Raw genomic sequence first — 9,560 nt, 5'->3', positions numbered from 1 at the left:
CCAGGAATCGAAACAGGGTCTCTTGCGTTGCAGGCAGATTCTTTACTAACTGAGCTATCAGGTATTGATGCTGCTTTACTGGCACATTAAATTACAAGAACTGATGGCGCATGTATTAACAACCATTATTTTGACATCATGATGAAGGTAAATTGTATTCTGAGACATCTGCAAAGAACCTAATATAAATTATAAATATCTGTGATTTCTATTGGTGACACAGTCACAGATACCAATAATCCTCCTGGGGTTTGGTGCTAGCATTTTATACTAAATGAAATGCTAAATTCCAGTTAGTTTAGTAAGTAAATAAACATTATTTTTTCCCATTCAGTGTAGAAATACAGATTTTTTTACCCATTGACCCAGTAGGTTCATGGCCCCAAGTAAAAACCCCTGCCCTGGGTGAGAAGTTGCAACCATAGACTATTTAGAAGAGAATTCTCACATAGAAATCAAAACTCAAAGCTGGACAGAGCAGTATCAATCCTCTCCCTGATCCAGTTCAGGTCTGCTTCAGCCTGGAAGCTTGCTGTGGGAAGGGGGCCTTGGTCCCCCTGCTCTGTCCTGCACCCCTGACTACCACTTATTGCTGATATACTCCCCTCCAGGCTCCAAGCAGAGGAGCATGATACCAACATTATAAATGCCATTTATATGTGAGCAGGCCAGATCTCACAGAAGAAAAAGAATGTATATAGCCAATTGTTCTTGACCATCCAGTGTGCTGAAGTTTAAGGATAAAATGTTGTCCTTGCAGGAATGTGTTGTAGTCTACCTCTTGCTTTTATAGCTGCAGCTCTGTGGAGGAAGGAGAGAGTGAGATGAATTGAGAAAGCAGCAATGATACATATATATATATATATATGTACATATATATATATATATATATATATATACTACCATGTATAAAATAGATAACTAGTGGGAAGCTACTATATAACACAGGAGCCCAGCCTGGTGCTCTGTGACAACCTAGAGGGGTGAGATGGGATGGGAGGGAGGCTCACGAGGGAGGGGATATACATATAATTATGACTGATTCACGTTGTTGTATGGCAAAAACCAACACAATATTGTAAAGCAGTTACCCTCTAATTAAAAAATTAAATATTACAAATAGAGTACAACTAAAAAAGAACTGCAGCTCTGAAGCAAATCTGATTTAATCTATCTTATAGTCATGAACATGGGCTGAGGAAGTTAAGAAAGGTATAAAGATTGGGGATAACTGAGTTGAGAAGCAGAAATATTGAATGTTTTCCAGGGTGTGATGGCAATCATTTTTCTCTTCTAAAACTCCACTGAAACTAGAGTCAAATGCATTTTTCTTTTAAAGAATCAGAGCCAGAAAGGCAGAACAGGGACAAAATTATGAAGCTGGAAAGTAGATGGAAAACTTGGAACTGAGTTAACCTAAGAAGGCTGAATCTTAAGCTAGTAGTGTGGGGAAACTGAGCAATCTAGGTTTACACTGCAGATTTCCCAACAGACTCAGGAACTGGCAGAAGCAGGTACCTCTGGAACTAGGGGTTGGGGTATAAGGGAAGGTGGGGTGAAAGCAATTTGAGAAGCAGTTTTATCCTTAAGTATAAGTTTTATCCCTAAGTATATCCTCTCATGCTATGCCATTACTACTCTGAGCTAAGTATGGATATCTATTTTCTGCAGTAAAACAAGGATGCTAGATTGGGGGCTATACAAGGCATGGTTGAGTGTGCTGGTACTATTCAAAAAGCAGGAGAGTTAAATGACATGTCATCTGAGTGCTCAGCACTAAAAGCTAATACTACCCACTCAGCTTTCAGGACATTGATGCCTTTATCTTTGAGAGACTGAAAGACTTTCCCCTGGAATACTGACCAGATAAGAGGAAAGACCTTTACAAGAAATGACCCTGCCCCCATCACCCTACTGTAAAGTTCAAAATTGGTAAATAGCTCCCATCACTTGAGCTTTCAATTAGGATGTTAGCTCCTCTGAACAATCGAAGGACCACTGGATTTTTATGGAAAGGTTCTAACATGGAAAATGGAGACCAAATAAAACAGGGAAATATCAAGTTGGGGAAATAGAGCTTACGCAGAGGAAAAAAAATCTTTCATTAATGTATCTTGAGAGACAGACAAAACTGCTGTAGCCATGAAACAAGAACAAGATAGTATCAATAAGGAACATTCATAGAGCAAAAAATAAGATCTTAGAAATGAAAAACATGACAGTGGAATTTTTTTAAAAGTAAACAATATAGAGGTTTTGAAGACAGATTTGAGGAGTCTTCCAGAAATAAAAGCACAAGGAAAGAGAAACCAGGAGAGAAGGAAGGAAGTATAATAGCCAAAAATAGCTGTTCCAGAAGGAAACAACAGGGAAAGCAGGATAACATAATCAATCAGTAGTCATGTACGGATGTGAGAGTTGGACCATAAAGAAGGCTGAGCACCAAAGAACTGATGCTTTCGAACTGTGGTGCTGAAGAGGACTCTTGAGAGTCCCGTGGACTGCAAGGTGATCAAACCAGTCAATCCTAAAGGAAATAAACCCTGAATATTCATTGGAAGGACTGATGCTGGAGTTGATGCTAAGAGCCAACTCCTTGGGAAAGACCCTGCTTCTGGGAAGGAATAAGAGCAAGAAGAGAAGGGGGCAACAAGAGGATGAGATGGTTGGATGGCACCATCGATTCAATGGACATGAGTTTGAGAAAACTCTGGGAGACTGTGAAGGACAGGAAAGCCTGGTGTGCTGCAGTCCAGGGGGTCTCCTGGTTTCTCTTTCTTTGAACCTTTCTTTATGGAAGACTCCTCAAATCTATCTACAAAACTCTATATTGTTTACTTTTTAAAAATTTCTGCTGTCATGTCTTTCAATTCTAAGAGTCAGACATGACTGAGGGACTGAACGACAGTATAATCAAATGTCAAAGGCAAATGGTAGAATCTCTCCTCTCTGCCCCTGTTGGTTATTGGTTCCATATTTCTGGGCTTCCCAGATAGTGCAGTGGTAAAGAACCTGTCTGCCAATGCAGGAGATACAGGAGACACAGTTTCAATCCCTGGGTCAGGAAGATCCTATGGAGGAGAGCATGGCAATCCACTCCAGGATCCTTGCCTGGAGAACCCCATGGACAGAGAAGCCTGGCAGGCTACAGTCCATGGGATCACAAACAGTTGGACTTGACTGAAGCAACTTAGCATGCACACACACACCTGGGAGGCTGCTGTAGCTCTCTTGCCTGTATCCCACTCCCACTGCCTATCAGCTGCATGGAGTGAATGGCACCTGGAGTGAAGATCAGGGACATGGAAAGTAGTCCACAGAAGCAGGACATGGGAAGGGGCTGGACCCTTCCCTTAAGGGTAGGCAGGAAGAGAAACAGAAAGAAAGATCGTGTAGATGGGGGTCTGAGTACCTGGGATAGAAACTGACATGTTCCTGAAGAGGGCATGATAAGACAAAAGGATGGTTTGCTATCTAAAACCAGCGAAAGAACCTTGGTTCAAAAGAACCTTGAGCCAGGAAGCCACCTCAAGGTCCTCCTTTTGGAAGAAGAAGGCAAGTAAATCTCAGCTTCAGTGTTTGCCCACAGTGTAATAAAGAGCAGTGAGTTTAGCACTGAAGCTTCTGGGAGAGTACCACAAACACAAGGTTTTCTAAACAGATCCTTGTGGTTGAGTTAACTGCCAGCAGCCTATACTCAGCCCTACTGCTGTGTCTCATTTCTACACCACCTACTCCTGGGATCCTTCTCCACTTTCCTCCTTCCCACCAGCCTTGCCTCCCTGCATATTCATGTATATATTTATATATGTATATTATATGGTGCTAAACTCAAGTCAGCTGTGGGCCCTGCCAGGATTTGCCTGGTGCTTTCCTCTCAGAGGGTGCCTCCTGTCCTTTCCCCAAAGATTCATCATATAACCTTGCTAGCTCCAGCCCTTCACTCCTGTCATCATTCCCCATTTCTTGATTATGTCTTACTGCATTGCAGAAAGCACCAGATGATTCACCTTGACTGTCAAAAGAAAACTTTTAAGGCTTTGGAAAGTGTCTGGTTCCATTAAACAGACATGGAAAGTGGCCAGGAATCTAGAATTTAATGCCACACATGAATCTTCAAAAATCAGATAAAATGCTCAGAACAGAAGAGGGTCTATGGCCCCTTTACTTCTCTCTGACGATGCCCAATAATTGGATACTTCAGAGAAATATCTGTTTATCATTAATGTAATTACATGAAATTCTCTGAAACCCTTAGATTGAATGGAGTTCCTCCTACATACTGTTATAGGAAGCCTCTTGAATAACTTGCCATACTGAGATATTCCTAGAGCTCTTTCCTGCTTCCTGTGCAGTCAGCCTGCATCCCACCCCCACATCCAGCACCACCACCCAATGCATGAATGGATCTCTTTTTAGGGGCTGAACCCTGGTCTCTAGCATTGCAGGCAGATTCTTTACCACTTCAGCCACCAGGGAAGCCTATATATATATTATTTGGGGCTGCACTGGGTCTTCTTTGCTGCATACAGTATTTTTCCAGCTGTGAGTGGGGGCTACCCTCTAGTTGCAGTGTGCAGGCTTCTTGTTGCAGTGGCTTCTCCTGTTGCAGAGCACAGGCTCTATGATGTGCAGGCTTCAGTAGTTGCAGCACTTAGGCTCAGTAGCTGTGGTGCACTGGCTTAATTGCTCTGCAGTATGTGGGAATCTTTCCTGACCAGAGATTGAACCAGTGTTCCCTGCATTGCAAGGCAGATTCTTAACCACTGGACCACCAAGGAAGCGCCAGAATGGACCTCTTAATGGTGGCCATCATACTCATATTCCCTTGACCTCCTGAGGAGGCATAAGTGGACCCTGTCCTAGCTTCTCCTGTTAACTAGGTTGGAGCAGGAACTGGTCTCCCTGGAAGGAAGACTGGAACCACAGACCATTAAGAAGTTCATGGCAGAACAGCATAGCTCAAGGCTGTACTTGTTCTACTCAATTTAAGGTTAAGTATAAGTAAAAGATTTGGATCACCCCTTTCCCTCTGGAAGGAAACTTCTGGCTAAAGTGGCCAGAGAATCATTTCAGACAATGATGATAAACATGAATAAAGGGCAGCAAAATCACAACACAAGGAAAACATTACAAAATCCCTGGGCATGTGTTTTTGCAATTTTCAGGCCAAATGTGTGACCCTTGGAGAGGACTCAGACTTTAAGGTCAATTTCACAAGAATGGAATGTGGAAAAAATCATCAGAGTCAGAATCTGACATTTGACAAGTTACTTAATATTTCTGAGCCCATTTCTTCATCTGAGAAACAGAGAATAACAGTATATTCAAACCCAAAACATCATTCACTGTTAATGTGCTGGTAATTCCCAAAGCCACTTCTCTGCACTAGCCATTCCTCTGGGCTCTAGTTGTACAGTCAATAGCCAGGGGAAGCTCTGTCTTGCTCCAAAGACAGTGCAAACTAAGCCAAATTTTCCAAACATCCTCCACACCACCAAATTGTTTTCTAATGTCAGGGAATGGATGCCACTATACATCTACTCAGACCATACACCAAGTCAGTCACTGGGTTCTAATTTTGATATCAAGTTGCCCCCCTTTCCTCTATTTTTTACTGTCTCTGCTTATAGTTCAGTTTCTCACCCTTTCTTTCCTGAACAACTACAGTATCCCCGGGGCTTAGAATAGTGGCTGGCACATGCATAGCAATACCTTGATAGTACTTGATGCAAAGTCTGGACTGAGGGAGCACAGCAATTTATACATCAGTGTGATGAGTGCTATGGTATGTCTTGTCCTGCCACAGAAGGAAGTACTCAGCTGATGAGGATGACTGTTCAGTTCAGTTCAGTCACTCAGTCATGTTCGACTCTTTGCGACCCCATGAATCACAGCACACCAGGCCCCCCTGTCCATCACTATCTCCCGGAGTTCACTCAAACTCACATCCATAGAGTCAGTGATACCATCCAGCCGTCTCATCCTCTGTCAACCCCTTCTCCTCCTGCCCCCAATCCCTCCCAGCATCAGAGTCTTTTCCAATGAGTCAACTCTTCGCATGAGGTGGCCAAAGTACTGGAGTTTCAGCTTTAGCATCATTCCTTCCAAAGAAATCCCAGGGCTGATCTCCTTCAGAATGGACTGGGTGGATCTCCTTGCAGTCCAAGGGACTCTCAAGAGTCTTCTCCAACACTACAGTTCAAAAGCATCAATTCTTCGGTGCTCAGCCTTCTTCACAGTCCAATTCTCACATCCACACATGACCACTGGAAAAACCATAGCCTTGACTAGATGGACCTTTGTTGGCAAAGTAATGTCTCTGCTTTTCAATATGCTATCTAGGTTGGTCGTAACTTTCCTTCCAAGGAGTAAGCGTCTTCTAATTTCATGGCTGCAGTCACCATCTGCAGTGATTTCGGAGCCCAAAAAATAAAGTAGGGTGGCATAAAGGGGTCACAATAAAAATGACCTTGAGAGGCATCTTGCGCTTAACAATTAAAATATCTGAGTACTTACCATGTGCCAGGAACTGTGTCAGACATAACAGTCACCAAGACACATGCCTTGACCAAGGTCATTATCTTATGGGGTAGAAAGTCTCATACGCACAAACCGTCTAATCAAAATATACTTGGATGTCCAATGTTTATCTCAAAACTGTTTATCCCTGTCCCACCACCCCCACCACCCAATCATACATACTAAACCTGCTCCAATCACTGTATTTGCCACATTAGTTAATGGCATCTGTCTTTTGCCAGTTGTTCAGGCCAAAGATAATGGTGTCATCCCTGACTTACGTTTCTAACAATCAGCTTCCAATACATCAGTAAATCCTATTGTCCCTGCCTTCAAAATGAAACCAGAATCAGAAACAAAATGAAACCCCTTCTTGCTTCCTCTGCTACGATGATTGCAGCAGTAGTTTCATAACTAATCACCCTGCTTCTTCCTGAGACCATACAGTCTATTCTCAACACAGAAGCCCTATGTGCTCAGGGAGGGTACTGGCTACAGATGATGGGTGGACAGATAGAGGAATATAAAACCATGAGGCCAGATAAGGTCACCAAAGGAAAGAGTGTAAATGGACAGATCTGAGGACTGGACTCTGGGACATTTTGACATTAAGAAATTGGAAGGGAAAAGAAGAACCAGGAAGCAGAGGAGACTGAGAAGCAGTAACCAGGGAGGAAGAAGGAAATCCAGAAGAGTGTGGCATACTGGAGGTCAAGAGTGGGGAATATAGCAAGGACAAAGTTGGTCAACTGCATGAAAAGTTGCAAATTGGCCAAGTAAGATGAGGATGCAGAGTTGACCACTAGATTTAACAACACAGAGATCACTCGCAGCTTTGAGAACAGACTCACACATGATGGAGGTGACGGCATGACTGGAGTGGATTCAAAAGAGAATGAAAGGAGGGCAGTTGGTGATAGCAAGTGTAATTAATTCCTTCAAGGAGGTTTGTTCCACAGAGGTGCAGAAAAACAAGGATATAGCTATAAGAGAAAATGCAACCCAGGGAGGTTGCGAGGGGTTTTTTAAAAGGGGGAGCAACCCCCCTAGGTGGCTCAGATGGTAAAGAATCTGCCTGCAGTGTGGGAGACCTGGGTTTGATCCCTGGATTGGGAAGATCCCCAGGAAGAGAGCATGGCAACCCACCCCAGTATTCTTGCCTGGAGAATCCCCACGGACAGAGGAGCCTGGAGGGCTACAGTCCATGGGTTCAGAAACAGTCGGACACAACTGAGAGACTAAGCACCCTGAGACTTAATGTGCTGGATGCTAGCATCAATGATGCAGTTGAGGTGTGATAAACTGATACTGCAGGAGAGGAAGGAGAGAAGGCTGGAGTCCTGTGGTGGTGGAGAGATGAGGAGATAGGAGCAAATATCCAAGTCCTGGAGCTGGTCTTGGAAAAAGCACAGACAGTTGGCTGGTGGTTAGTAGAGAGAAGAAGCCATTAATGAGATAGACTTTGAACATTAGAAGAAAGGTTGCTCCCACATGTAAGACAGCCTGGGCAAAGACTTAAAGAGTAAATGAGGGACTCCCCTGGTGGTCCAGTGGTTAAGAATCCACCTGCCAACACAGGAGACAAGAGTTTGACTCATAGGCTGAAGGGATTCCACGTGCCACAGAACAACTAAGCCCATGTGCTGCAGCTACTAGGCCCACATGCAGCAAATACCGAAGTTCACAGTCTAAAGCCCATGCTCTGCAATAACAGAAGCCACTGCGACTAGAAGCCCGCACACTGCAAAGATAGAGTAGGCCCCCGCTCACCAAAAACGGAGAAAGCCGAGTATAGCAATGAAGACCCAGCACAGCCAAATAAATAAATAAACTTTTTTTTAAAGTTTTTTTTACAATCTTAAAACAGGAACTGGGAAGGGACCATGGCTGAGGGTAGAGGATGGGAGTATGAAGAACCAAAGCTGAATGTCAAAGGTGGAAATGGATTCTGGAAGTTACCATGAGAAATTACTATTTCAGCGTAAGCACTAGGTGTCCAAGGTGGTTGAGTTGCTGATCATATGTGTGAAGAAGATGCTCCTGGAAGCAGGAGCAGCAGGAAAGACCAGAGATCTTCTAGATGCATGCAGCCTCGGGCATGAGGCTAGAGACACAGAAGTATTGCAGGCGTGGCATCCTAGTGTCCAGCCAGAAACCAGGGATGTCTGCAGGTGGGAAGAGAGAACTGGGAAACAGAAAGACAGAGAGGCTGCCCTGAGTGGATGGGAGGGACCTCTGCTTTGCACACCTCGTTTCTCTCACAAGGTGACACTTCTGCATTCTCACCTTCTGACCTACCACAGAGGAGCCAAAAGCTGCAGTAAGGACAGGAAGTGCTGCAGCTTCCTTGCCATATGGTGTGGGGCTCTGTGGGGTGCCCCTGCCTCACTGATTCCCAAGGAAATCCAGGATGGCTCAACATACATCAGACCAGGAGGTGGAGGCAGGACTCTTCCTCTGCGAGGACCCAGCATGTAGCACAATGTGTCCTGCAAGCAGGATGCAGAAAAGCCAGGATGGGAAGAAGCAAGAGTGTCCCTCTGGATGGTGATACTGTGCCCCCAAGGGGAGGAGGCACAAGGCTCAACCCTGCTGAGCCACACCCTCCATTGTTTCCCTAAAGCATCCCCAAAGATCAGAGGAGGTCTTGTGGCAGGCACATCCTGCCAGCCTACTGGGAGTTGAAAAGAGAGCCACAGAGGAGAGGAGAGGGAGGCCCAAATGAAGGGAACTGACTAAGCATCAACTGGGAAGCTGAGGTTAGTGTGCAAACATCCTGGCTTAGGTGGAGCAGGTCCTTCCGATGTATCCTACTTGCTGGATGCCAGCCCTGGCATCTGCTGCTGACCAAGTCCTGCAACAAAGGGCTGGGGGCAGAGAGATGACCTTCAGGATTCTCAATTTCTCAGCAAAATCAAGAGCTGAGAGAAGACAGGCTCAGAGCCTAGGATTTATGCAGGATGGTGTAGTGGGATGAAGTCTCACTCATCCCATCCTATAACCCTAGCACAAGCCCCACCATCCAGCTCCCCCTTGGC

General features: G+C 44.7%; 1 long non-coding RNA gene across 1 annotated transcript; it reads right to left on the bottom strand.

Annotated features, from left to right (window-relative positions):
* Positions 1 to 293: 293 nt before the first annotated feature.
* On the bottom strand, positions 294 to 9,157 carry LOC132345982 (uncharacterized). The gene is made up of 2 exons (XR_009495627.1): positions 8,809 to 9,157; positions 294 to 801 (listed from the first exon to the last, which is right to left on the bottom strand). It is a non-coding gene; the product is annotated as an uncharacterized lncRNA (long non-coding RNA).
* Between the last annotated feature and the right edge of the window lie 403 nt (positions 9,158 to 9,560).

Source organism: Bos taurus, chromosome 8, assembly GCF_002263795.3.
Source record: "Bos taurus isolate L1 Dominette 01449 registration number 42190680 breed Hereford chromosome 8, ARS-UCD2.0, whole genome shotgun sequence".
Taxonomy (NCBI): Eukaryota; Metazoa; Chordata; class Mammalia; order Artiodactyla; family Bovidae; genus Bos; species Bos taurus.
Note: the sequence above shows the minus strand (reverse complement) of the source record. Positions and strands in the feature narration are given on the sequence as shown.